Source organism: Eublepharis macularius, unplaced genomic scaffold (genome assembly GCF_028583425.1).
Source record: "Eublepharis macularius isolate TG4126 unplaced genomic scaffold, MPM_Emac_v1.0 Eublepharis_22, whole genome shotgun sequence".
NCBI classification, from domain to species: domain Eukaryota; kingdom Metazoa; phylum Chordata; class Lepidosauria; order Squamata; family Eublepharidae; genus Eublepharis; species Eublepharis macularius.
The window spans coordinates 146,430-172,319 of NW_026559724.1; the positions used below are offsets into that span (position 1 = coordinate 146,430).

General features: G+C 46.3%; 5 pseudogenes; all 5 read left to right on the plus strand.

Moving 5' to 3' along the window:
* Window positions 1-228: 228 nt before the first annotated feature.
* On the plus strand, window positions 229-4,862 carry LOC129346781 (F-box only protein 34-like; annotated as a pseudogene).
* Window positions 4,863-9,999: 5,137 nt separating this feature from the next.
* On the plus strand, window positions 10,000-12,392 carry LOC129346780 (ETS domain-containing transcription factor ERF-like; annotated as a pseudogene).
* Window positions 12,393-12,399: 7 nt separating this feature from the next.
* LOC129346782 (inhibitor of nuclear factor kappa-B kinase subunit alpha-like) lies at window positions 12,400-17,378 on the plus strand (annotated as a pseudogene).
* A 1,805-nt stretch (window positions 17,379-19,183) lies between these two features.
* On the plus strand, window positions 19,184-19,916 carry LOC129346783 (S-adenosylmethionine sensor upstream of mTORC1-like; annotated as a pseudogene).
* Window positions 19,917-22,373: 2,457 nt separating this feature from the next.
* Window positions 22,374-25,534, plus strand: LOC129346784 (protein phosphatase Slingshot homolog 2-like; annotated as a pseudogene).
* The last annotated feature ends 356 nt before the right edge of the window (window positions 25,535-25,890 follow it).

Here is a 25,890-nt window from a genome sequence, read left to right on the forward strand (position 1 = left end):
GGGCACCAGGACACTTTGCCAGCACCTGCCCTGAGAAGCAGCAGACACCGGGAAATGCCAAGCCCCAGGGGCCTTGGGCCCTGGCTTCCTGGGGCAAGCAAAAGGGCTCGATGGACCTGGTGGCAGAGGACCACAGCACATCCTAGTCCCTGTCTGGCTACAAGCACCAAGGGGGGGGCATGGATCCTGTCCCATGCCCTAGTGGATTCTGGGGCCTCATGCTTCTATATGGACCTCATCTTTGCCACCCAACACCAGGTGCCACTACAGGACAAGGCTACAGCAGTCCAGGTGGAAGCTATTGACAGCTGGCCCTTGCGCTCTGGACCAGTCATGAAAGAGACCCAACCCTTGACTTTGTGTATCCATCAGCATCAGGAGACTCTGAGGTTGGACATTGCCCATATGCCCCGTTTCCCGATTGTACTGGGAATGGACTGGCTGATGTTGCACAATCTGCTGATAGATTGGACAGCACAAGAGCTTAGTTTCTGGGATTCCTGCCCTCATCTAGACCACTGCACCCTGTTAGGAGTGACTGCGCCTACGGAGACCCAGTCTCCCTGCACCGTATGCAGATTTTCAAGATGTATTTGAAGAGAGGGGGGCAGACCAACTTCCCCCGCACTGTCCTTTTGATTGTGGGATTGACTTGCAACCAGGAGCACCCCTGCCTGTTGGTCAGTTGTACTTGCTTTCCAAGCCGGAGTGCCATGCCCTCCGGGATTTTCTGGACAAACGTGGGTTCATCCAACCCTCTACCTCACCCACCTCAGCACCTGTGTTGTTTGTGGTGAGCTTCGTCTCTGCAATGATTACCGTGCCCTCAATAAGACTATGGTGAAGAATCGGTACCCCCTGCCATTGATCCCGGAACTGTTGGAGTGAGTGAGCGGGGCACAGCAACCTCAAGTGGAAGCACCTTGGACTGGGATACAGGAAAGTGGGTTAAACGCCTTGGACAGATCCCAGTGATGTGGACTGAAGTGTAAAAGTGAAGAATTGGAGAATCAGAGAGGTAGAATGCAGATTGTTGATGAACTGCCTATATTGCCTGCAATGTTGCAAACAAACTTGGGGAACCCAGTGACAGTTGTGACAACTACTGCAACTTCAAAGCCAAATGGTGATGGTGATTATCAGTTAGTGCATCATGGGGTATGCTCTGTGACAAATACTTATGAAGTTGTTGATTTCCTTGGCTAAGGGACCTTTGGACAAGTTGCAAAGTTCTGGAAAAGAGGAACAAATGAGATAGTGGCAGTCAAAATTCTGAAGAACCATCTGTCTTATGCACGTCAAGGGCAAATTGAAGTGAGCATATTAGCAAGACTAAGTAATGAAAATGCTGATGAATTTAACTTTGTGAGAGCATATGAATGCTTTCAGCATCACAACCTGCTTAGTTTTTGAAATGTTGGAACAGAATTTATATGATTTTCTGAAACAAAACAAGTTTAGCCCTCTTCAGTTGAAAGTTATATGGCCTATTCTGCAACAAGTGGACACTGCACTGAAAAAACTAAAAAGTCTTGGTTTAATACACGCTGACCTCAAGCCAGAAAACATGTTGGTGGATCCTGCCCTGCAGCCATACAGGGTTAAGGTAATTGACTTTGGGTCTGCTAGCCATGTATCAAAGACTGTTCAACATACTTGCAGTCTCGGTACTACAGGTATGACCTCACAAGTCTTGGTCTATCCACCATATGTTTATCAAACCCAGTCAAGTGCCTTTTGTAGTGTAAAGAAACTTAAAGTGAAGCCAAGTAGTTGTGTGTACCATGAAAGAACCTACCCACAGATCTGTGTGAATGGTAAAAATATTGGAATCATTCAGCATCCAAGCAGGGTTGGTACTTTTTTTCAGGCAACAAACCTATTGGACAGACCTCAAGGAGAGACTTGTAGGGATGTACAGATAAAGATTTTTTAACAAGATAATAGACTAAATTATTTACAAGTTTTCACTATATTGAAGTATGCCAATACATAAATATGATGTGAAGAAACCCATTATAAAGCTCTGCTCTTTGTAGCTTTCACCCTTTAATGCTAACTAATTGTTCTGTGCCACTGCTTTGAAGATTAGAAAAATAGTCTGATGTATCTGGGGTCTGAGGCACAGCCCTTGGACTTGCTGGGAGGAGGAGATGGGAGACAGCCAGGATACAGCTGCCCAGTTGCCCCAGCAGGCTACCAGGGCCAGAACCTACCAACACAGGAGGGAGGGAAAGAAGCATCCAAGCCTCAGAGGGTTAGAAGGGGCAGGTAGAGGCCAGCTAGTCTCACCCTCCAGTGGGAGTCTGTATCTCAGCCGATTATTTTGGATACACTGGAAAAATATCTTGCTGGACAACCAAAGGACATTATGCAGATTGATGAGATGATGCTGGTCAAAAAGTTGTTGATGGAGATCTGCCACTTTATCCACACCTACTGTTAAGGGAATCAACATGCAGTGGAACTTTGCAATTCTGCCTTGGGAGTTCTCTCTCAGCTGCAACCACTTCAATGCAATGTTCAGCCGCATTTCTACCCAATTACAGGAACTGACAGTGTGTTTTGAAGACAATGCCAATGTTCATGACATTGAACTTTTGCAATACATCAGGGTGGACTGTGCTAAACTGAAGCAGATCCTGCAAGAGACTGTTTAAATTCAAAGCCCTAAATCAAGTAACGCAACTGGCTGTCATTGACAGTCTTGAAAAGGCATTTTGGAACTGAGTAGAAAACTATACAGATGAGTTTATGAAACTGTACCAGACACCACAGATGGATCTTAAAGCCATATCTCAAGCTGCAAAAGAGTAGCCTCTTGAAATCAACCAGGATCCCCCACAAAGCCCACCCAAGAGCCAACAGAGACTGGGAAAAGAAGAAAACCGTAGCAGCCCCAAGGCCAATCTCTTAGCCAGCCCCTGTCTCCAGAAGCCACTGGGAAACCTCTCTGCCAACTTTCTCTGCTGCAGGAACGGCAGCCACACTTGTGTCAAAGGGCCAAACGTGAGGTAGAAAAAGAGCGCCTTGCCTGCCACCATCCACCAGGTGGAGGATGGAGGGGCTGTTGGACATCTGGGCAGTCATAAAACCAGGAAATACCAAGATCACCTTTTTGCAGCCCAGCAGTGTAGCAGCAACAGGATATCCTCCAAAAAGACATCACCTGGGACATCAATGGGAGGGTGACCAGGCGCAGGAAAAGTCACTGGACCTCAGGAAGGCAGATTCACCTGGAAAGGCCAAGAGAGGCCAGTGGGAGGTGCTACCAGTCTGAGCCATTTGCCTGAGGCATTGAACACTGCTCCATCCATAGTATGAGTGATGGCAGGGAGGGGGGGTTCCCAGGGAGGCCTCTGTCAATGATCAAGATTGTTGCTTTCTTGGAACAATGAGCAAGTGCGTTACTGGCTGACTGCACCAAAAACTGCCCCAGTGCCCCAGCTGTGACCAGGGTTCCAGAGCAGCCCAAAGTCACGCTTCCTGCACCTGCCCCATTTTCCACCTTAGGGGGCTGCAAGCCACAGTCTGAAAAGGCAATTGGGGGAGCAGTAGTGATGGAGAGCAGCAGGCTGAGCCGGTGCATGTGTTGGACATGGTGACAAAGCTTGAATCAGAGTGCCTGAGATGGCAGAGCAAATGCAAGGCAGGAAGCCTCTCAAGGAACAACAGCTTCTGGCATAATGTCGGGCGAGTGCTACTGGCAAGCAGAACACCAGCTGCGAATGAAGCTGTCAAGGTGCCTTCTGGAGTTCTTAACCAGGAAGAACAGGGCAGAGGTGATGATGGGTAGAGCTCAAAGCATGGCTCTGCGGTAGCAGATGACTTATGGGAAGTTCCACCTGTTGGCCAGTCATCTTCATTTGTGACTGCTCTTTAGGAGAACTCCAATCCTAAACTCAATCTGGAGTCTTCAGAGCCATCTGGTAGTTGGTGTGAGACTAAAAAGATCCCAACAACACTTCCCTCTACATATCCAGAAACCGCTCAGGACACCCGTGTTCTTTACATGGGAAAAATGCAGCTGTTGGTTGTATGCCTAAAGAACCAAGAGCTGTTCCTCATCTGAATTCACATCTAAGGACAAAAGAGTCTTTAAGCATTAGCATCTCTGTCACAAAGACAGATAAAGCATGTAGAAAAGTGCACCCTTCCAACTCAAGCTTCGGGGAAGATTCTCTTCCAGGGAGGTTATTCCTACTGTTGTCTGAGCATGAAATTCACCACAAGCACCTCCGTACAGGAGATGTTGCCACAGAAGAGCATCAAGAGGATGCTCATGGGAAGGAAGACCCAATGACACACCTTGTATGATAAACAGCATTTTGGGAGACCCTCCAGAATCTCCCATGGAAAGTGTTTTTCAGGCTCTTCACTCTTGCCATTTAAAGAGACAGAGCTCACATGACTTTCTGGAGACCAGGTTCAAGACCCAGCAGCTGCTGGAACCCCAGAAATATCTGGTCTTCCTGCCCCACCACAGCCTCATGAAGATCTTCGGTTTGCTGCCCACCCAGAGTCCACTGGCCTTCAAATGCACTTGTGGCTATTTCAAATTTATCATTACTACATCAGGCCGGCAGATTCCCGCTGGGTTCATGATCCTCGCTACCAGGAGGACCCTTGTAAGCAGTGCAAGAAAAAGTATGTCAAGGGAGATGTCTCTCTCTGTCAGTGGCACCCAAAGCCCTATTGCCAAGCTTTATCATACGGACCTGGCTATTGGATGTATTGCCACCACTCCCAGAAGAATGTCCCCAGGTACAAACTAGGCCTTCATGACCATCATTGGATCCCTGCCTGCCACAGCTTTAACTGCTATTCGCAAAAAACCCAGGGAAACAGAAGAGGACTGTTAGCCCATTCTGTGGCTTCTTTGGGAGCCTTGGTCGTGCGCGGGCGGAAGATATCACACCTTATGCTGTTTACACTGTACATAGTTTGTGGGTGTTTTTTTTCTTTTGTCCCCTTTCCACAGGGCTTTGAAACTGCACATACTTTAAATCACAAGAGCCTTTTAGAGGAAAGAGCTCTCGGCCCACCTGTGTAAATAACACTCCAGAATCTTCAGTCTTTGAATGTCTCAACAGCTGACTGACCAACACAAATTGCTACAACACAACGATGAAAGTGTTGCGGCTACAGTCCCATGTTTTAAAGTGTCTTGTTCTTGGAAATCTGTATACCCTGTATAATATATACATATTATATATATAAATATATATTAAAATGTTTCTGAAAAGAAACTCTAAATAGGTAAAGGTGAATCTTCAATGAGATGGTTTAACTGGTCCCACAATCCTTCTGGGGGCATGGGACCTCATTGGGGTCATCCCATGGGTGGTCCACCACAAGCATGGGGACATCCAATGCAAGGTGGTCCCTAGCCATGGGGTCACCCCTCAGGGCCCATGCAAGGGGTACCCTGAGGTAGTTCACTAGGGGTCCACAACAGCCCCCAGGCTCTGAGGTGGACAGCTTCTGGGGGACGGACAGAGCAGGGCATGAGCAGGAGCACAAGTGTCACCTTGCAGATATCCAATGGGTCACACGTCTTATACATAACTTCCAACATGTCTCTGAGGGTGGTGATTCCACTGGAGCTGCCTGCCAACTGAAACTGCCAACAGACACCCTCTCTGGGAGCCCAGCACAAGCAGTGCGGACTCTGGGTGCAGGCTGGTGAGCACATTCATTTGGGAAAGCGTTGTTTTGGGTTTACTAGCAGGGATGTTATAGTATTTGGCTGCAGAGTTCTCTTACCTTTTTTGTTTTTTAAGGAAGCAGTACAAAGAGAGGGTGGCTTTTTCAGTGGTAGGGGTGGAATGGTCTTTCTTTTCCAGTGGATTTGGACAGCTCCCTGCCTCCTGTAGTTGAAAAGCTGCCTGGGCATTCTTGGTTTCCTCTCTGTGTTTATCTGTGCCCTTTACCCCTTGGTAGGGTTGACCTCTTGCTGAAAAGGGAAGTAGGCCAAGAGGACTTTGCCTGCTGAGAGAAGCTGGGGAAGAGAGGAAGTGCAGACTCTCCACCCCAGTGCATGTTCTCTCTCTTGCACTACCTGGTGAAGTTGCTTAGGCAGGCCTTAGAAAAAGCTGCACTAGTGAAATGCACCTGCCTGAAGTCTGTTTCTGGTTCAGCCCCACAGGCCTGGGTTGTGTCATGTGCAGATGCAGGAGGAAAGAGTTGGGTCAGGAAGGCGGTTCTCCTTTCTGACTTCTCATCTTAGTGAAGCATCAGAACAACTTGCAGGACACCCAGAATCCCCCTGGTCTGTCTTGTTTCTGATTTTGCAAAGATGCCTGTGTAATCTGTGAACTGGGGAAGAAGTCTTTTTCAGGTTCTTGGTACATTTGTTTTCTATCCCTTTGTTTCTTGGAATCAATAGCCCTGGGGGTGCTTCTGTGCCCTGACCCCAGCTTTGCCAACTGAACAATGAATACTGGTTTGGTAGAGATCCAAACTGTGATTATAATTTTCTGAGGTGGAATTTGCCGCATTCTGAACTATACAAACAGTACAGGAAGAACCACTTGTGCATCTTCAGAGATGTTTAATTGTTCTTTCTCCAAGAAATATGGACCAAAAACTTCCATGTGACTTATATTGAAGACCACAGTGCAAACGGGACCTACATCAACTTAAAATTTTCAGTTGAACAACTGCTCCCTCAGCAGCCCTTGAATTGCCACACTGGCAATGGGGAGGAGGCTCAGCTTCCTTTTTCCTTTATTTGTCTTTCTCTGGACTTTTAAAAAGCGAACACCCCCCCAAGCCAAGTCCTTGCAGCCCACAAGAACAGCACCTTGACATTAGCTTAGGGGTTACTGGAGTGCTGCTCGCCAAGGAAGGCTCAGCTCAGACACAGAAAGTGTGGAAATTTTTGTAATAAGACTATGCTGATCACCAAACCTGAACGCATAGGAAATGGCAAGTGTCCATAAGCAAAGGTATTTTTGAACTTTAATTGCCTACCAAAGAATATGTCTAAAAAAACATAAAGGCAGAGGTGATTCATACTCAAACTTACAAAGAAGTGTAAAAAAACTTTTCAACCAAGGTATTGGGCTGTCAATCTTTTGAAGTTTTTATATGAAAGCTGGGAGTAGGGAGAGAAGAGATATAAAGGAACAGGTTACTACTCTCTTTACACACAATAACTCTGAAAAGGCTGCAGTAGCAAAGTCTGATTGACCCCTGCATGACTGGTTGCGCCGGGATTTACTAATGCAAGTTCCTACAAAACAGAAGTGAAATGCACTTCCTACTCTGTGCTAAGAGATCACTGGAAAGGGAAATGCTTAAACAAAGTATTCAAACTTGGCAGAACGGAAGTCAACTTTGGTAGCGTGGCTAGATCAATTTTTTTGTGTATCCTAAAATATTAAAAACAGAAGATGGAATCCATTTTCAAAGATAAGACAGAATGACTGGAATTAAAGGGGGAGGGGAACAAATACCTCTTTATCCCCAGAAAAGATTATTAAACCATCTAATTCTAGAATAGAATATTACATATGAGTTCTTCAAAGAATGAAAGTAGCTTATGTCTCCAATTGCTGGCCATTTACTTCTTGTAAATTTTGCAATGCAGGCAGCGACAGAATCAGACTAGCCAATAATTGGGGATTCCTTTAGCCAACCATAGAAAGTGCAGAGACAGCTGTTAGTTCTTCTAAGCTACTGGAATGGCTGATACAAGTAATTCACTTTTGAGTAAGTCTTTATAGGAGATATTTTAGTGTTTTTTAATTTGAGCAGGCTTCACATTTAGTAAAAATCTGTTTTCCAAAAGATTTAATAACAGTTCCAGTTCTGAGGAGATTGTTCCATTAAGCAATACTGATGGGTGAGAGTCTCTGGGGAAGACTGATGGAAATTGGAACAGACCTAGGTATCTCATCAGCTGCCCACATTGTCACCTAGCATATCAGATTTCAAAGCAAATGGAATAAAATGGGCTGTGTCCTCTACAGTCTTTCAGAGTCCCCCCATTCCTATTTTCTAGCTTGAAAGAAAGGTTTGTTTATGAGAGGTGTCTGCATCCCAGTGCCGGTGCATAAAGGGTCAGGGAATGTGTCTTGTACTGTGAATGCAAATTGGATGTCAGTATGCCGAGCAGCATCTCTGGGATGAGTGTGGTGTTGCCCCATTGTGGTTCCTGGGACTGGATTTGGGCCCTGTCACTATTGTGTGTTTTGACTCAGGCTTTGGAGAGCACCTGATACCAGATACAGATTTTTGACTGAGGAGGAGGTTACAGTAGATTCCTTCTGATCTGATCTCTCTTCCCTGTCTGTCTGCTTTCAATTATTACCCACCACCTTCTTGTTCTGAGTCAGGCTTCTGCTCTAGATCCTGTAGTCAGCTTTGCCTTCCACCCCTGGGAAGAAGGCTGAACCTTTTCACCTGTGTCGGGGTTCTTCTTCTTTGAGAATTGGGTGCTGCTGAGCTTCTGAGCCTGAGCCTGCTTTAGTGCAGACTGTGGTGGATTTCAGCAGCTGCTTTGAAGCAGCCCCAGTGCTGTAGCTGTTCAACACAGTGAATCATCTTGGCTGAATTGAGAAGTCTTGTGGCCTTTTAACCTGTTCCACCAACATTTTTGAAAGTGTTCTGAGGAAGAAAGTTAGCCAAGTAGCTTTTATGAAGCCGATAAGTGTATTTTTTGTTCACAGAAGTCACTGACTGGCTTTTCAGTTACCATGCAATGTTCTGAGGCTTTTGTGTTACAATAAAAGACAAAACACCCTTCCCTCCTTGTAGCATCCCAAAAACGTTCAGCTCCTTTATTAAGACAACAGGTCAAAAGAAACTGTGTGAAATTATCACAAAAATTGCTTTTAGAAAGCTCTGGCTAAACTTTGCCCTTGCTTACATATAAAATGTACTAGGGTTGCAGCAGGTGTGATGGAGTCTGAGGCGGCAATACATCTGGGAGTCTGCAGCACCCGAGGGAGGATCCATGGCACTCAAGCCCTAGGATGACTTCCGGGTGCATAAACATATGCAGCACTTCAGTGCTTTGAAAAAGGGCCATTTGGGAGATGCTGTCAATTCCTACACTGGCCAGGAGGTTTTTTTACCCATAGGTACCATTCCATATATTATGTTTGTGGACCTAGCACTGCAGCATGTATTTCTGATGGAACTTTTCTACATGTGTCCTTTTTGTCCATTTCTAGTGTCTTGAGATTTAAAGTGGCATTGTCTTTGAACCAAGGATAAGCAGGTGTATCCCACAAGTTGCCCTTCTGTGTCCAAAATGAGCTGAGAGGGATTGCAATTGTACAGGAGAGTGCATCAGGAGAGAAATCTTACTCCAGCATGTGATTTTCTAATTGCTTTCTTGGTCTGTCTGCTTTCTCCTTAATAAGGATTTGAATGGTATTTTTAGTGGTAGAATTAGCTCTTACATCCAAAACAATGTAAGAATTCATGGTATTAAAGCTGTAATGATATAAAGGAGAAGGAGTGTTTGGGGAGATGTTTCTATATTTATGAGGAAGCTGAGATTGTCAATGGGTACTCTGATAATCCAAAAGTATGTACATTACACGTTGTTGGAGGAAAATGAGCAGGAGTAATAGGAGGAAATGTGTGGAAGACTCCAGCACTAAAAATCAGACCAACATGAACCAGGCCCGGTTCTCTATAGAAGATTGCACACATGTCTGCAGTTGACTTCCCCATGTCATCTGGAAAATTCACCCAACATTCCAGCTGCAACAGCCCCTGAAGGACTCACTAACCAGGAGAGAAATGTGAGAGGTGGAAGAAGGCAACACAGTGACAGATACTGTGGCCACAATTCTGACAATACCACCAAGCCTGCAGACAGGATTTTCTCATAAAGGTCTGGAAAAAATGGAAACATCAATAAAGGCCTTTGACCTTATACAGGAATTTCTGATGGTGGAGTGGGGGCCAGCGGGGGGTGGGGGTAGAGCCCGAGAGCGACCTGGCGGCTGGAGGCTGCACACACCAGGAGCGAAGAAGACCCTGGCGGACGCAGGTTTCGCCTTACCAGACTGGGCCTACAAGCCCGAGTTGAGTCCTGGCTCATGGCAAATCCAGCTGTGGCATTTTATTCTGGAGCTGTTGCATAAAGAGGAGTGCCATGATGCCATCACCTGGCAGGGGGACTATGGGGAATTTGTCATCAAATCTCCAGACGAGTGGGGTCGCGAGCAACATGAGTGAGCCCAACCACTGGACCTTCCCCCTACTGTCGTTTTTCTTCTTGCCTCCCTCATCCTTTCCTTTTGCAGGTTTTCTCCCTTCCCCCCATGACCGGTCGAGTTTCTTCCTCACCTGCAACCCGTGCCTTTTCATTTATTCCTCCGTCACCTCAGCCGCGCATCGCCTTTTTCCTCCCCCTTTTTTTAAATCACACGTTGCAGACAAGCCAAAGAGAAAGGCTGAAGGAGATACCAAGGGTGATAAGGCCAAAGTAAAGGATGAGCCACAGCGGAGATCAGCAAGGTTATCTGCTAAACCTGCTCCTCCAAAGACAGAAACTAAATCTAAAAAGGCAGCTCCAAAGAAGAGTGAGAAGGTACCTAAGGGAAAGGGGAAAGCTGATGCAGGCAAGGATGGGAATAACCCTGCAGAAAATGGAGATGCCAAAACAGATCAGGCACAGAAAACTGAAGGTGCTGGAGATGCCAAGTGAATTGTGTGAATTTTTGATAACTACTTCTGGTGACTGTACAGTTTGAAATACTATTTTTTATCTAGTTTTAGAACAATGCAGAATTTTTGTTTTCCTTTTTTAAAAAAGCTGTGTTGTTAGCACACAGAGCGCTTCGTTGTTGTGTTTTGGGGGAGGAGAGGGGACAAATGTAATTGACTCTGTTACTTAGAACTTGAACTTTTAAAGGTCCTTCATCTTTGCAAGAGGGATTCTTGGGCTCCAGAAAGGGGGGTTTGCTAATACTGTAAATCTGTCATGTTCTCTGAAATGCCTTTGAGTAAATACTGAAATTCCCTAAAAAAAAAAAGTCTCCAGACAAAGTGGCCTGGCTCTGGGTAGAAATGTAAGCCCCAAATGAACAATGACAAGCTCAGCCAGGCACTCAGGTACTACTAGAACAAGCAGATCTGGCACAAGACCAAGGGCAAGCATTTCACCTACAAGTTCAACTTCAACAAGTTGGTGCTGGTCAGCTATCCCTTCATTAACATGGGCATGGGAGGTGGAGCAGTGCCCCAGAATGCCCCGCCGGTGCCCTTAGGTGGCTCCCACTTCCAGTTCCCACCCTCCACGCCATCTGACATGCTGTCCTCTGCTGATGAGCTGCACTCACCTGGCATATTCTCAGCAGTGGCTCACCACTTGGCCCGTGGCTCAGTCAGCGACTAGTGATGGGACGTCAGCTAACGCCAAAGTGGAGGAGTCCTTGGATGAGGAGCAGAGGCATGGTGGAGAGGGATGTTGTTTCCGTGGGGGCCCCGTGCCTAGCCACCCCTGCTTGACCCATGACAGCCTCTTCAGGTTTTATCCTCGCCTTCAGGTTCCTGAGCCCCTCAGTACATTTCCAGTGTCCCCCATGGCTGGACCCGCTGCCCTTCTACCTCCTCAGTTGTCCCCAGCACTCCCTCTCACTCAAACACACATGAACTACACTCCTTCACCCACCCTCAGCCCCATGTATCTAGGTGGCAGCCACTTCTTCAATCCTGACGACATGAAGCGCTATCTTCAGGCCCATACCCAGAGTACATGTAACTACCACCTTAGTCCCAGAGCTTTCCTACACAACCCCAACATTGTTATCCCCCAGCCCCAGCACCTTGACAAGGCCCCTCTTCCACCACTGCCACCACAGGCTGAGGATCCATCAAGCTCTTTCAAGTTTAAGCTGCAGCTGCCACTGCTGGAGTGCCACAACCGCGAGAAGCAGCAGCTCCCAACAGTGGCCCCTGGAGAATCCAGCAGCGGCCTCCCCTCTTCTTTAAATGCATCGGTGGCCGATCTGCCTCCATTCCCTCAAATCAAAGTGGAACCCATCTCAGAGGGGGAGTCGGAAGAGGATCTCACAGTGGAAATCACAGATATCAGCAAGGAAGAAGACAACAATGAGGATGTCTTCAAGGCCCCTCCTACACCCCCAGAAAAGGTTGGGGGAGAAGAGGAGATGCAGCCAGCAGCTCCCCCTATTGCCCGGGCTGGGGAAAGTGGGAAGTGTATCCCACTCAAGCTATGACTCAAGCGTCGTTGGAGTGAGGATCAGTGGCTGGAAGCTGGTGCAGGGGGCAAGGAGACAGACAACAAGAAGGTGAAGGGGGAAGATGACACCAGCAGTCACGGAGATGGAGTAAGCGGGTGGCGGATCAGCACGGAGCTGCAGCAGGCCACTGCTGAACTTACCCTTGAGAACTGGGACTCCTAGAGCTGTGATGCTGGCCCCCTCTCTTCCCAGGACAGACAGACTTACGGGTGGGGGACTGGTTTTGCTGCCTTAACTCAGAGATTATCTTGCTACTGTTGTCGATTCCCTTTTCTTCCTTGAAACTCTGTAAATTTTATTTTATTTTGCCTCCCTCGAAAGCCTGACAAATTTGGGGGTAGTGGTAATGTTGAAGAGTTTTTACTTGTCTATACACATACAAAGTTATATATATAAAAAACATTAAAAAACCTCTTTGTGGGGATGGGGGGATTTCTAAAATATTAATACACTGGGGCAACTTTACTTTTAGTGGTTATCTTTCCTGTTGAGCCCCCCCTAAAATTCTTTAAGGTATAGAGCCACCAGGGCATTTTTTTAAAGGAAAAAAATGAGTATTTTAAATTGACCAAGATCTTGTCTTTTCCGCTGCATTATGAGGAAAGTTTCCATTCACTTCAGTGTCGGATTGAGTCTGAGACTGGCATAAGCACAGTCAACCAGGAACTTCTCAAAATGCGGCTATGCCTGGACCCCCAGGAGCCAGCCTCTGAGTGTATTATTGATGGCATAAGAGACTGGGATAGCTACATGGTTTATTTGTTCATTAAAAGCAAAACTATATATGATGGTCCCTTTTCTTCTAGGAACCTGCATTGTACAGGACAGCAAAATTCAGTTGCCTATTTTGCAACTTTGTAAGATATGGGCTGAAGCTGTGTACTACGTGATGGGACTGAAAGAAGATTATAGCTGAATGTTCCGAGGGCAGAGAGCTGCCATGCTGAGTCTTCTTAGATACAATGCCAATTTAACCAAAATGAAAAACAACATGGTGTCAGCATCACAGCAGTTCTTCCAGCAGAGCATCCACCTTGACTTGGAAAGATACAGTGATCAAATAACCTACGGGATTATCCTCAGAAAAAATGCTGAAAGCCTGGAAAGAAATGGAAGAGAAAGCCTTGCAGTGTGAACAGGCTGGAGATATTGGCTACCTCGATGACCAGATCATGCCTTTGCATACAGAGATAGTAGAATTGTGAAGGAACCCCCATGCACGGCGTCAAGGCGATATACAAAGACCGATAGAACTCTACAAGCAGTTAAAGCCCTGGGCCCCAGATCATTCCTACAGCGACAGCACAGAGATGGTGAAGATCATCACTCAGATGGCTCAGAGTCAGGACTGGGTGTTCAAGGAACTCTACAGACATCTTTGCAAGCTATTAGGCTGCAAGCAGAACATAACTGATTTGCTGCCCAAGATTGAAGTGGCTCTGAATAATATCAAGGAAGCCAACATTTCTGTGATGCAGATGCAGAGAGAAATCTGGCATTTGCTCAAAATAGCTTGCACTCAGAGTTCTGCTAAATCTCCTAGTTCCAGTGTAGATGCTTCCCCGGTGTCTACGTGGCTCTCACAAATGTCTCCAGGAAATGGCTGCCATATCTCAGCCAGAAAGCAGAGGGAGCCCTCATTCTCACAGGTTGTGAACCATTTTTGCTTTTTAGAAGGCATGCTGGTTGACTGATCTGAGCCCCAAACAGAACTCTTTTCTGGCATCACTCACAGATGCCATGTTCTTTTTCCACAGCCCAAGCCACTGCAGCCTTCCAGGCCCAGTACTCCCGACATATTCAACACCAAGGTTTGCCTGCAGCTCAAGATCCAAGAGGTGTGGCAGAAGATTATGGAGGCAGCCACTCCCACAGAGCAGGCACCCAGCACACCAGAGCCTGGAAGCTCCACCGGCCAAGGTGGCTCTGCCGAAGGACAGCCTTTGGAACTGGTTCTTGCACAGGACTCGTCACCAGAAATGGAGGCGACAGCTGCAGCTGCTCCCACCCCAGCCCCCCCTTCCAACACAGCTGCTGGCTGGGACTGTAACCAGCAGTCTCTCCCCCCCCCCGGGGGTGGTGGCAACAGCAGCAGCACCAGCAGCAGAGATGAACAGCCTGCAAGTAGCTGAGCAAGATAAAAAACAGTCTTGTGGGAGGAGGGCGGGATCCTGGAGCTTCCCCTCATCTATCCTCCCCGCACATCCTCTTCCCCGCTAACTTTGCCTTCCCCAAAAGAGACTGAAATGGGAAATTGGTTACCCTTGCCCTGAGCACTTTCTGGCCTCCCTTTTCTTGCTCCTGCCCAGCTGGTTTGCTCTGCAGGGGGGCGGGTTGTGGACTCCTGCAGCTCCCTTCCACAGACGGGAGCAGTGGTGCTGAAATTGCAGCCATTCCAGGATGTAGGTGGAGATGCCGGGAAACTTCCAGGGGCAGGGTGGGACTGGGGGCGCCGTGGGCAGGACACACCTGTAAAGCGGCATTCTAGTCCTCACACCTCCTTTTAATGTTAAATATTTTCAGACCACCCAGCCTCCATGCATACTCATTGCTTCTGTGTCAGTAACTGGGGAGGGGGAGGGAAGTGTCTTCCCCCCCCCCCCATGCTGCAGAGGGGGTGCATTTACGGCCATGCCTCCTGAACAGGCAACTTGCTTTGGCTATTCTAAAGGCCAGGTTAGGAGAGGAAGAAGAAAGCGAACTAGGAGACTTTCCCCAGGTGTTCAAAATGGGGAGTGGAGTGGGACTGGGGGGGGGGAGAGGTTGATTGGCTTGCAGCACAGCCTGGATCCAACCGGGCGCAGAGACGATCTTTGGGTGCAGGAGACGACCCAGCTAGAGGGCTGTGCTGGCAGGTGGGGGCTCCCCCCCCCCAAAGCGTGAGCATGCTGGTGGCCAAAGCCACATGTTGACCATGTGTAACCCCTTCTGTATCGGCGTGGTCCCACCTCACATGCTATTAAAGCTCCTGAACAATCAAAAATCTAGAGTTGGGCAGTGTGTCAGCATTGGATAGTGTGACAGACTGATTTACCTCAGTCCAGTCATTACAGGGGGATTCCCAGTATTTACCAAGTAAGAATAGAAAGTTTCTTTATGAATAATGCTGCACTGATAGCATGCCACCCCACCTGCGTTTTAACAGTTTCTGCTGACATGTCCTTTTTAACAGGTATTGGCACATTGTAGTATAGCCTGCCAACTGTCTCTGCAGGCCTTGCCCTTACGGTGGTGTCATTGTCCTAGCAGGGCTTGAAGTCACAGGTGGGTTTTAAAAAGTAATACTATTACAGAATGTTTTGTGCAAGACAAGAGATGCCAGCATAGCAGTGTATTTTACTGCAATGTCTTTTGCTGTTTAGATAACTGTTCTCGAGATTTTTTTCCATGATGTTCCTGGATGTTTATAAAACCAAACCTTACCCTATTTGTAAACATTTAATGAAATTTGATACTAAGTTGTATAAGATCCTTGAAAAAGAAATGGGGAAAAGGTCTGTCATTGTATGTAACATAATACCTCATTCTGTCTGTCAGATTATGTATTTTATGTTTGGGGAGATAACATGAATCTTCAGAATATATTAATGTATTCAGTCCAGCAGTTGGAACACTGCATTAGTATAGATATTGAAATGAATCCAAGAAAGCACTAGCATTGGTCAGCTTTAAAAAAAAAAAAACTTTGCCATCTCCTATTGATAACCCATGACGTACATCCACCAATGGTTCTCAGTCATATTCACTTCATGTCAACCAGTTTCTCTCCAAGGGACAATGCTAGTTATCATTGTGTAAATGAATGTAAGCACTCTCGCTTCTCCTTGCTCTTGTCCAGGAAATTACAAATATTGCTATGCTCAGCATATCATTTCATGCAAATCACAGCTATGGTTGGTTCTGTCTTAAAAGCAACTTAAATCTTGATTTAGAGGATAGAGACTAAATCTTAGCTTGTCATTTTGGCTGAATCATAAACTATGATAGATACAAAACCACTCTATTTATTAGCCTCATACTGAGAGAGTAGAGCACATGAACACAACAATGTCCCATAGATATATTTCTGTAGTGAAAAACCATGGTTTGCTATTTTGTGAATCATGGTGGGGCATCTCCCTTTTCCTACTGTGTGTTTTAGAATGCAGTGGAAACACCTTGTTGAGGGAGACTATCTATTCTACTATAAACATAGGAGCATGTAACATCTTAAGTATACTTTTTCCAGTAATAAAAAGTTCAATGTGTGTGAAACATAATGGTGTAATACTACAACTGTGGTAGAGGTTTCTCATTTAGCTAGTCTGACTAGCAAAAGAGAAGTATTGAATTCCCTATCTTTCATGGAAGTACTATTAGACATACTATGAATTACAATAGCTACAGCTACAAATGTTTTTGGATTCACCCATTAGAGTGTTTTTGCAAACATTTTGAATGTTTTTTTTTATTTTTCAGAGTTGTAGTTCTCTCTCTGTCCTTAAGACAAGTAGCTAGTCCTCTTGACCACAGAACTATTCTATTTCCTGCCTTTCCCTTACAAGGGACTACAGGCTAGTACAAGAAATAGATTTTAACCACAAGAACAGAAAATGTTGTCGGTGGCAGAAGCTAGAACTGTAAGGGGAGGGGCCCTAGGCAGGATTTTCAGTTATTGTGGGTCTGGGTAGGCATGCTGACCTTTAGCAGAATACATTTGGATAGGAATGTACATTTAGGAACTTGGGGAAGAACTCCAGATCACTGCATCAGAACAAAATCCACTTAAAACTGATTACAGTCTCATTCTTGTCAAAAGGAAAAGAATTTCTGTGCCAGCCTTTAAGAAGCTCCTTTCCAACCTGGCAAGCCCTGGGCACCAGCCAGAGCCAGCTGGCGCCCATGGATGGCTCCCATGCTTTCCCCAGCCGCAGCGACCTGTGCAATCACTGGAATGGTGCAGGGCAGTCAGGAGCCAGTAGTGGGGAGCTCCCTGCCACATCCCTCTGGGGGAGCACTAACTATTCCGCCAGCCTCTGGGGGGGCTCCCTGGGCAGCAGCGACAGCCAGGGCATGGGCAGCCCCTCTCCACTCAATGCATTCCTCTCTGTGGACCACCTGGGGGCAGGGGGGATTCCGTGTAACCCTCTTTCCTCCTTCAGCGAATGAAATTGTGACCTCAGAAGCTGCAAGGACACAGCACTGAATTTGGACTCACCCCCCCCCCCAATCCCAGACCACCTGTATCTTCCAGGGGTCACCTGCGGAAACACTTACTTTTGTGTACATTTTCCCAATTTTGTGTTACCTTCAAACATGCCAGTTGGAATACTTGAATCATACAGACCAATTCTATAATGTGAAAAAAGTTACGTATGGAAACTCCCAGCTAGTGCTTTGGGCAGTTTCAAAAGCCTCTCCAGAGTCAGCTTGCTTTAAGTGTGCATGTGTCTGTCATGTGGTTTTCCTTTGAATTGGTTCCATTTGTGCTTTTTGCTGATCATACGTGCGTTTGAGCCTTTCTCGCTCTGCACAGACTCGGTCTGCTTCCTGCCTGGCAATACTGTGATGAGGAAGCAGCTGTTTGCATGCAGCATTTCCTAGTGGCTGATGTCAGGGCCAGGGGATTGCTCCACAGTGCCTGGAAGACCACCCAGCCACAATCAAGCACCTGACCAAGGACGAGGAGGATGGGCAAAGCCAGGATGCAGCCAAGATTTTGAACCCAGCCTGGTGCCCCTGGCAGGTTCTGCACTTTCAATAGGCTTCTGGGTTTTTTTAAATTTTTGTGCGGGGAGGGAAGGGGCTCCTGTGTTGGGGGCACTGCCTTGTTTACAGAAATTTTGGTGGGTTTTTTTGAAAAACAATGTTTACTCTTCCTTCCCTTTAAAAAATATTTTTTTTAAATGACACGAACAGAAGCAGGGCTGATTAAGATGCTTCTTTTTCTGGGAATCCCGATTAGTTCGTGGCCATGTTGTGTGCATGTGTGCATAGCCTCTCCTTGCTTCCTGATTCACAGAGCATGGCTCTCAGGAAAACCAAGGTCCCAGTCTAACTCCTATAGTTCCTTATAGGAAAAGAACATTTAGCACTGATCTTACGATTTGCTCAGTAAAACTTTCTTCTGCCAAAAATTGCTTCAAATCAATCGACCAGTCCTACTTTCCAAAGCTGGTGGGGTGGGCTTGGCCTCTGACATTCTTGATTCCTTCCCCACCTTTGTGAGTTTGTTCAGTGTTTAACCTTAAAGCTGAATTGAGTAACTATGCAGAAGTTCCTTTAAGACCAATATTAAACCAGTATGAATCCAACGGTACATTTCTCTTTTACATCTCAACAAGAGATGCAGCAATACTTTTGAATACATATCAGTTATACAAACATTTGAGTAAACCCTGTTTATGCTATTAGACAAGCCATTCTACATAACACACGCACTTCCAATTCTCAATACAATAAATTTTAAAATTTCTTAGAAGAAAAAAAAAGTGAGTTCTCAGAACCTTTTGTATTTCCTTTTTTGTACAGGAACAGATGTCATTATGGCAGATTTAGTTTCATGGTAACGAGATTCTGAACCAGATTTTTAATTGTTACATTAACTTAGAAGTAAAATAGGATCTTCTGGCTCACAGAAAGGGATTGAGCTGGCCTGGCTCTCCCCAGAATCTGAATCATGAGGAGCATCTGGGAGTTCCATGAAGCTGTATGCTAGTGGTTCATCTGCAACATCTGACCAGATATAGCAAGCAGAGTTCAAAAACTCCTCTTCATCTACACTGTTGAAATGCTGGGGGATATATAACACCGCAGGAACACCGAGTTCCTGCTCACAAAGTAACTAGTACTTTTAAGTGAGATCTTTCTAAATGCAATGAGATGCATGTGAGAAAACTTGGAATATTTGAAACATTTAAAGCCCAGGGATTCTACTGCAATTTTCCAGCTTTTCAGCATCATAGCATGGCGATTTTGATGGGAAGAGTCAGGAGTAATAATAAGCACCGGCACCTGCACAAGAAATACTGTGAAGTGGGAGACTTTGACAAAATCTGGCGTGAACATTGTGAGGATGAGGAAACTGTGAATATGCTGAGGCAATGAAAACCCTGGCAGACAATCACTGGACTAAAACCTGTGAAGGAGGGCCGTATTGAATGGTGTTGCAGTGTGTGTCAGGAGTATTTTCAAATTGGTGGGAAAAGGAAGGCACTCGAAAAAGATGAGAAACGAGCAGTTCTTGCTACACAAAGTACTCAAACTATGAGTGTTCACCTGACTCCAAAAATAGAGAATTCTTCTGAAAACTTCATCAACCCCACTTCTTTAATGGATGAATTGCTGCATCCTTCAGAGAAGGTCAGATTACTTGATGTTGTCAGCTGTTTTAATCCCTTTCTGAAGTTTGAAGAATTTTTGACTGTAGGTATTGACATTGTGCCAGCAGTTGAGAGCATCTACAAATGTGATTTCTTAAACCTCCAGATTCAGCAGCCTCTTTAGCTGGCACAAGATGCCATAGATGCTTTTCTGAAGCAAATGAAAAATCTTATTGACTCTCTGCCTGGAGAATTATTCCATGTTATTGTCTTCTCCCTTCTTCCTTTCACCCTCCCCCTTTGGAACAGGATAGTCACGGGGGAATTGGCAGCTGCCTCTCCAACAAATTCTCTCCACTTTTTTTTAAAAACTTTAAGATGGTAGACTTTTTTGCTCCCGCAGTCAAGTTATGAAGCGTCCACCTCTAAATTGGGCAGGGGATCCACGGGTGCTGCTCGCTGTGCTTCATCTCAGCATGGCTGCCTGCAGCATTGGCAGAGGTGGCTGCCAGATCTCCCATCTCTTCAATCTCTGGCTCTTTGCCTGGGCCTCTCTTGCACCCAATTAAAATCCCTGGCACTCAGTGCCTTGAAATAATTCTCCTGTATTCTGAATATTCAGAATAGTGAGATAGAAATGCAAAAGATGGCCTCACGTTTATCCTGCTTCCCAGACTGCTCTTCTGTGACTTTTGAAATGGATTGTGTACCTACACTTTACATTCAAAAAGGGCTGTTTTGGACTAATACAGGAGAACTGCAGATAACTGCATAAACACATGACAAATCTCTACACTGCTGGCAAGGAAGGACTGACCCATCATATGGGTAGAGAATACAGCAGCTTGTGCCTGCATTTCTTAGGGATGTAAAGAAAATTGTTTTCTTGAACCAAGAGAGTAGAATCAAATAGTATTTACAAGGTTTCTTGACATTGCTATATGCAAGGCTATACAAATAAGAAGTGAAGAGACCCACTGTAAAGCTCTCCTCTTGGTAGCTTTCCCTCATTTAATGCTAACTGATTGGCCTATGCCACTACTTTGAAGATTAGGAAAATGGATGGGGCAGGAATGTAAACCTCTGGGCCCTCATTAGGTACTCAGCAAGAACCACAAGCCTGCAGGAACATGCATTACACAGAGCTAGCATCTAACTCCTCTGCCATGTTGGCATCACCCATGGCAGACTGTTGCCTCTAGGGACCTGCTCCTACACATCTTCCTGGGCCATTTATGTCACCTGCATTGCTGGCCTTCTGTGTGCTCGGGCACAAAGGCCCTTGAACCATGTGTAAACTGCCACCTCCAGATCATGCTTGTCCAGTGCCAGAGATGGCATCACTACATCCTGACCTCCCCATTCTTGTCCAGTGCTGTGCAGCAATGGCTCTGTGTGTAATCCTGTGCACAGAGGATACACAAAGCAAGAAAATGACATGTACAGGGCAACGTTTCATACAAATTGAATGTGCACTGGTCATTGTGTTAACAGCCCTCAATCTGAGTTTTAAAAATTCCTTGTCAAAAGGAATTCCTGTGCCAGCCTTTAAGAAGTTCCATTAAGACCAATATGAAATCAGTATGAATCCAATGGTACATTTCTCTTTTACATCTCAACAAGAGACGCAGCCATCCTTTCGATTATGGGATGCTAAAAAAATTCTCAATTGAATGACAAAACGGATTTTTGCTGAGCAGAATAAGAGTTGACAGTAGCATATTCAGATATATGATTGATAAGCAACAAGAAATGAAGAACTCAATGCAGCCAAGTTAAGCACTTTACGTTTCCCTGGGAGAAATATTAAGAGAGAAATATTAAATATGAAGTACCTATAACATTGGCATCGCTGGGACTTTGCATTCATTGCAGCCAAACTTAGCACATGGTTCCCCTCCCCCACAAACTAGTATTTTTTAAGCCATAAAGATAATCTGACCTATACAGCTAAACATTATCACCGTTTTGCTGGTATACCATACCAAGCAGAGTGAAAGCTGACTTTTTAAATGGATTGTGTTCTTAACTCTTTACATTCTAAAAGGGCTATGTTTTGGACTAATACAGGAAAACTATAGATAATGGCATAAAGAGATGACAAAGCTCTTCACTTTTGGCTGGGGAAAACTCCCCATTCATATGGGAAGAGAATACAGCAGTTTCTGCCTGCATTTGTTAGGGATGTTAAGAGAATGGTTTGTTTACCATGTTTGTTTACATTCAATTAGTATTTACAAGTTTTCTTGACATTGCTATATGCCAGACTATACAAATATGAAGTTGAGACCCATTGTAAAGCTCTCCTTTTTGTAGCTTCCCCCCTTTAAGGCTAACTAATTGGTCTATGCCACTGCTTTGCAGATTAGGAAAATGGATGGGGCAGGAATGTAAACCTCTGGGCCCTCATTAGGTGCCATCAGCAGGAACCACAAGCCTGCAGGAACATGCATTTCACTGAGCAACTAGTCTACAAGTGATGTGATGTGTGAAACAATGGGGGGCAGAAAGCGAGGGTTTTTTTAAGTTTAAATGGGGCCAAGAGTGACTTCACAGGAAGGGACAGTTTTGTGGAAGGGAGGTAACTGAAGTGATATCACAAAATGGGCGTGTTCAGCCAGCAAGCAGGGGATGACATGGGCAAAATGTTACAGTTCCTGGCTGCCTGTGGCCACTCAGATCCAGCAGGATGTGATCAAAGCTTACGGCTTCAGTAACAATGGGGAAGGAGTCCTTGAGTTTGCCTGCTTGATAAAATCTTGTGAATCTCAGGACCTGGAGATTGCCAGCATGCCTGGGAGGCTGAAATCCATGTTACTCCCTCCAATGACGCTGCCCCCACATGGAGCTGGAAATGGGGGCCTGGCAGCATCCTGAAGCCCTCAGCCATCTCTCTGGCCCCTGTCAGTGTCCTGGCAAGCACGTTAGTTGCCTGGATTCTGGGACATTTGATTTTTTTGATTTCCGTATACTCTCTTGGACTTTGCCCTTTCTGTGACTTCCTTTTGTGCAGGACAAAGTTTCGGTGTAAATATTTTTTTTTTTGTCATTTTTTCTGAATGAGTCTGGGTCAAAGTTCACCGCAGTGGGGACCCATTTTAGGGGCAAATAAGATGGAAGTGTTGCTTCATTCTATGTAAACTCATCCTGGAACCCTAATAAGTGCTGAGACTTTATATACATGCACATGGATGGATATATATATATATAAAAATGTAATGTATATATATAAAAAATACTGGGCAGTTGGGCAAAGAGCAGAGAGAGGACCACAGAGTTCTCTGGGCTGGGAATGGTGTCTTACAATTAGGTCAGAGGGTTCAGGACTGGATAGAGGGGATGAGGGATAGTGGGGGAAGAAGCCGGAGCTGGGGTATCTGGAGGGGGGAGTGTACTGGAATGGAAAGGAAGTGGAAGCAGCAGGGAGCAGGAGAGGGAGAACTCCCAGCTTTGTGGGGAAAGGAGGATATAGCCCCAGATGCATTAACACAAGTGAAGCAAGAACAAGGACTTTTCCATTGTTGAGGAGGGTGGGAACAGGGTCCGGTGTCGTGGTTGTACTGGCTGCTCAACAGATTCCCTGAATCTCTTCCTTGGGGTGGGAATATCTCAATCCGATGGACAGCTCCCAAAGTCATCACCTTCCACAAATTCACTTCAGCAAGCGATGTCTGGAGTTATGGCATTGTGATGTGGGAAGTGACGTCCTTTTGAGAGAGGCCATACTGGGACATGACCAATCAGGATGTGAGTGACACTTTCAGGTCCTTGAAGGGGGTCCTCAACCTGAGGCCACCCACCAGATCTCTTGGATGGGGTCTCTGCCTGTTTTCCACCCACCCTCATGATGGCCTGTGTTGCTCTGAGGCTGCAAGTTCTTCTTTTCTTTGCTGCTACACTGATGTAGCAGAAAGGGTTATCAAATATTACAGTTCTTTAAAATTAAGCTTTTGCAATTTTGCAATAAACAGGGAAACTGTCTGCCTAATCAAGCTTGCTAGGCCTAAAAGTGGTCGGGCCAGAGTTTGAGTCTGCCTCAGTGGCTTTCAGTCAGCAAATTTTGGACCAGGAGTCCATCCACCCAGTTGAATGTTTGTTTCAGGCACAGCTGGAGTGAACGGAATAGAGAAAAGAATTTGGCAGCCAAAGCATCTGTCCTTAAGACAAGTCTCTAGTCCTCCTGACCACAAAACTATTCTACTTCTGGGCCTGGGACAATAAACCTGGGAAACCTGAGCATGGAGAAGGAGCCAGCTTGCTGCCAAAGGAGGCAGCCAGAGAGCCTTTGAAACTGGATCAAGGAAGCATGTCAGTCCCACAGATGCCTCGCGCTAAGCTGGAAGAGAGTGACAACTTGACAGAAGACTCGCTGGAGAGTCATCTGAATCCTGGGCCCAACTGGTGCCCAGGCTCTGTGCAGCGTGCCACCCTGGGGTTTGAGGAGTGCCTCTGGCAGGAACAGGAACTCCAACACGCCTCCCCTGTTGCGCCATTACCCATCCACAAGAACTCCAAGAACGAATCAGCAGCGGCTGATGCATCCTTGAAGGGCAAGGATGAAGAACCATCTCCTGAGCTGGCCCAGACCTCCAGGGATAAGGAGGCTGCAAGAGTTGGGTACACCAAGAATGAGACGGGTTCCGAACAGCCCACTGCGCTGTCTGTCTCTCCCCCTCAGGATGACCTGTTGGAGAGCTCTCATGCAGAGGTCTCAGGGTTGGCCAAAGAGCAAAGAACAGTGATTTCAATGGAAGGCCACAAAAAGATCCCTGCTCCTTGCCTTCTCCCAAAGAGAATTGAGATTATCGAGTACACCCATGTGGCCAGGTTGCCCAGTCTCTCTGGAGCAGATTTCCCAGCAACAGAGCAGAACCATGAATCTGAGGTGCCAGAGAAAGCCCAGGTGATAGTTGCAGCATCCATGGTTGATGAGAACTGCAATGCACCATTATGCTCTGAAAATCCTCTTGACTGTTATTGAGGCCTTCAAGACTGGAGCACAGGGACTTCAAGAAAGCTGTCTTCTCCTTGGGGAGTCTTGAGGAGGAGGACTTTGGGGCATTGACAGACCCGGAAGCTTCACTGTTAGTGAGCCAGGTAAGCTGTCCGCCCCCACTGCACTCAGATTGCCTTGCTCCCAAGCACTTTGTTTGCTTAAAGGGGGTCACGCAGGACAGCACAAGCTCAGACCCAGAGCCTGCCCCTTTGCAGGGCTATGCTAGAAACGGACAGTTTGCATTTGAGGAGTGAGGGGACACCTTTCGCTGAAGGAGCAAGGGGGCCCTAGCACAGTGAAGCCTGGGGGACTTAAACATGCCCTGTCAGCTAGACCCATCTGCTGGGGCAGCTCCAGAAACCATGGCTGCCTCCTCTCTTTGCTGCAGCCTCCCCCACAGCGCCAGCAGTGACAGCATGCAAGACATGAGTGGCAGCCCTTGCTCAGTGAAACAATGCGCAAAGGAAATGGAGGCCCAGATCCAGCAAGCAGGCCTCACCACGCCTTCCCACATGAAACGATCAGCGTCCTTAACCACGCTCGGTTGCCTGGATATGTTAAAGGACACTCTCTCTTCCTGCGCCAGCCCAGCCTCTGTTGACCCGCTTCCTGCCATCTGTGGCCAGAGAGAGCATGCAAATGCTTTGGAGCACAGTGCACAAGGCCTGGATGTGACACTTTTGCCCCCTGTCCTCCAGGCACACCAGCTAACAGTGCATTTTGTGGAGCTGCTCGAGATGACAGAATGCATCGCCCTCAGCAAACCATTGGAGGGGCCGCCAGCACAGTATGCCAAAGAGTTCAGTCTGACTCCACCGCTCTCAGAAGTGAAATTGACTAACCCCCAAATGGCTGGGTTGCCGGGTTTGCCGATGCCCCTAAGGCTGGCTGTGGTGCCCAGGTATCAACACGGTAGAACTCGACTGCCAAGGAGACTGAAAAAAGCAAATGACAGGAAACGTGCAACCAATCCCCTGTATAATACCACGTGATCTTTGGTCACCCCCCTTGCCCCCTCCATTAAAAAAAAAAAAAGAAATCCTTGACATTTTTTGCAAAACCATTATTGTGTTCTTCAGATGGGGCAGATGTGATATATATTGAAACATGCACATTATTGGTTAATTTTATATACGTTTGTCATTTTTACTGTTCCTGTTGCATGTAGGTTTCAAGGTGGCTGGTTTCTTGGTTCTCCCCCACATGAGTGACTGCAAAGTTGCAGTTTTATTATTTTCATATTCTACTTCCTGCCTTTCCCTTCCAAGGGACCACAGGCCAGTACAAGAAATACATTTTAACCACAAGAACAGAAAATGTTGTCAGTGGCAGAAGCTCAAACTGTAAGGGGCGGGGGCCCTAG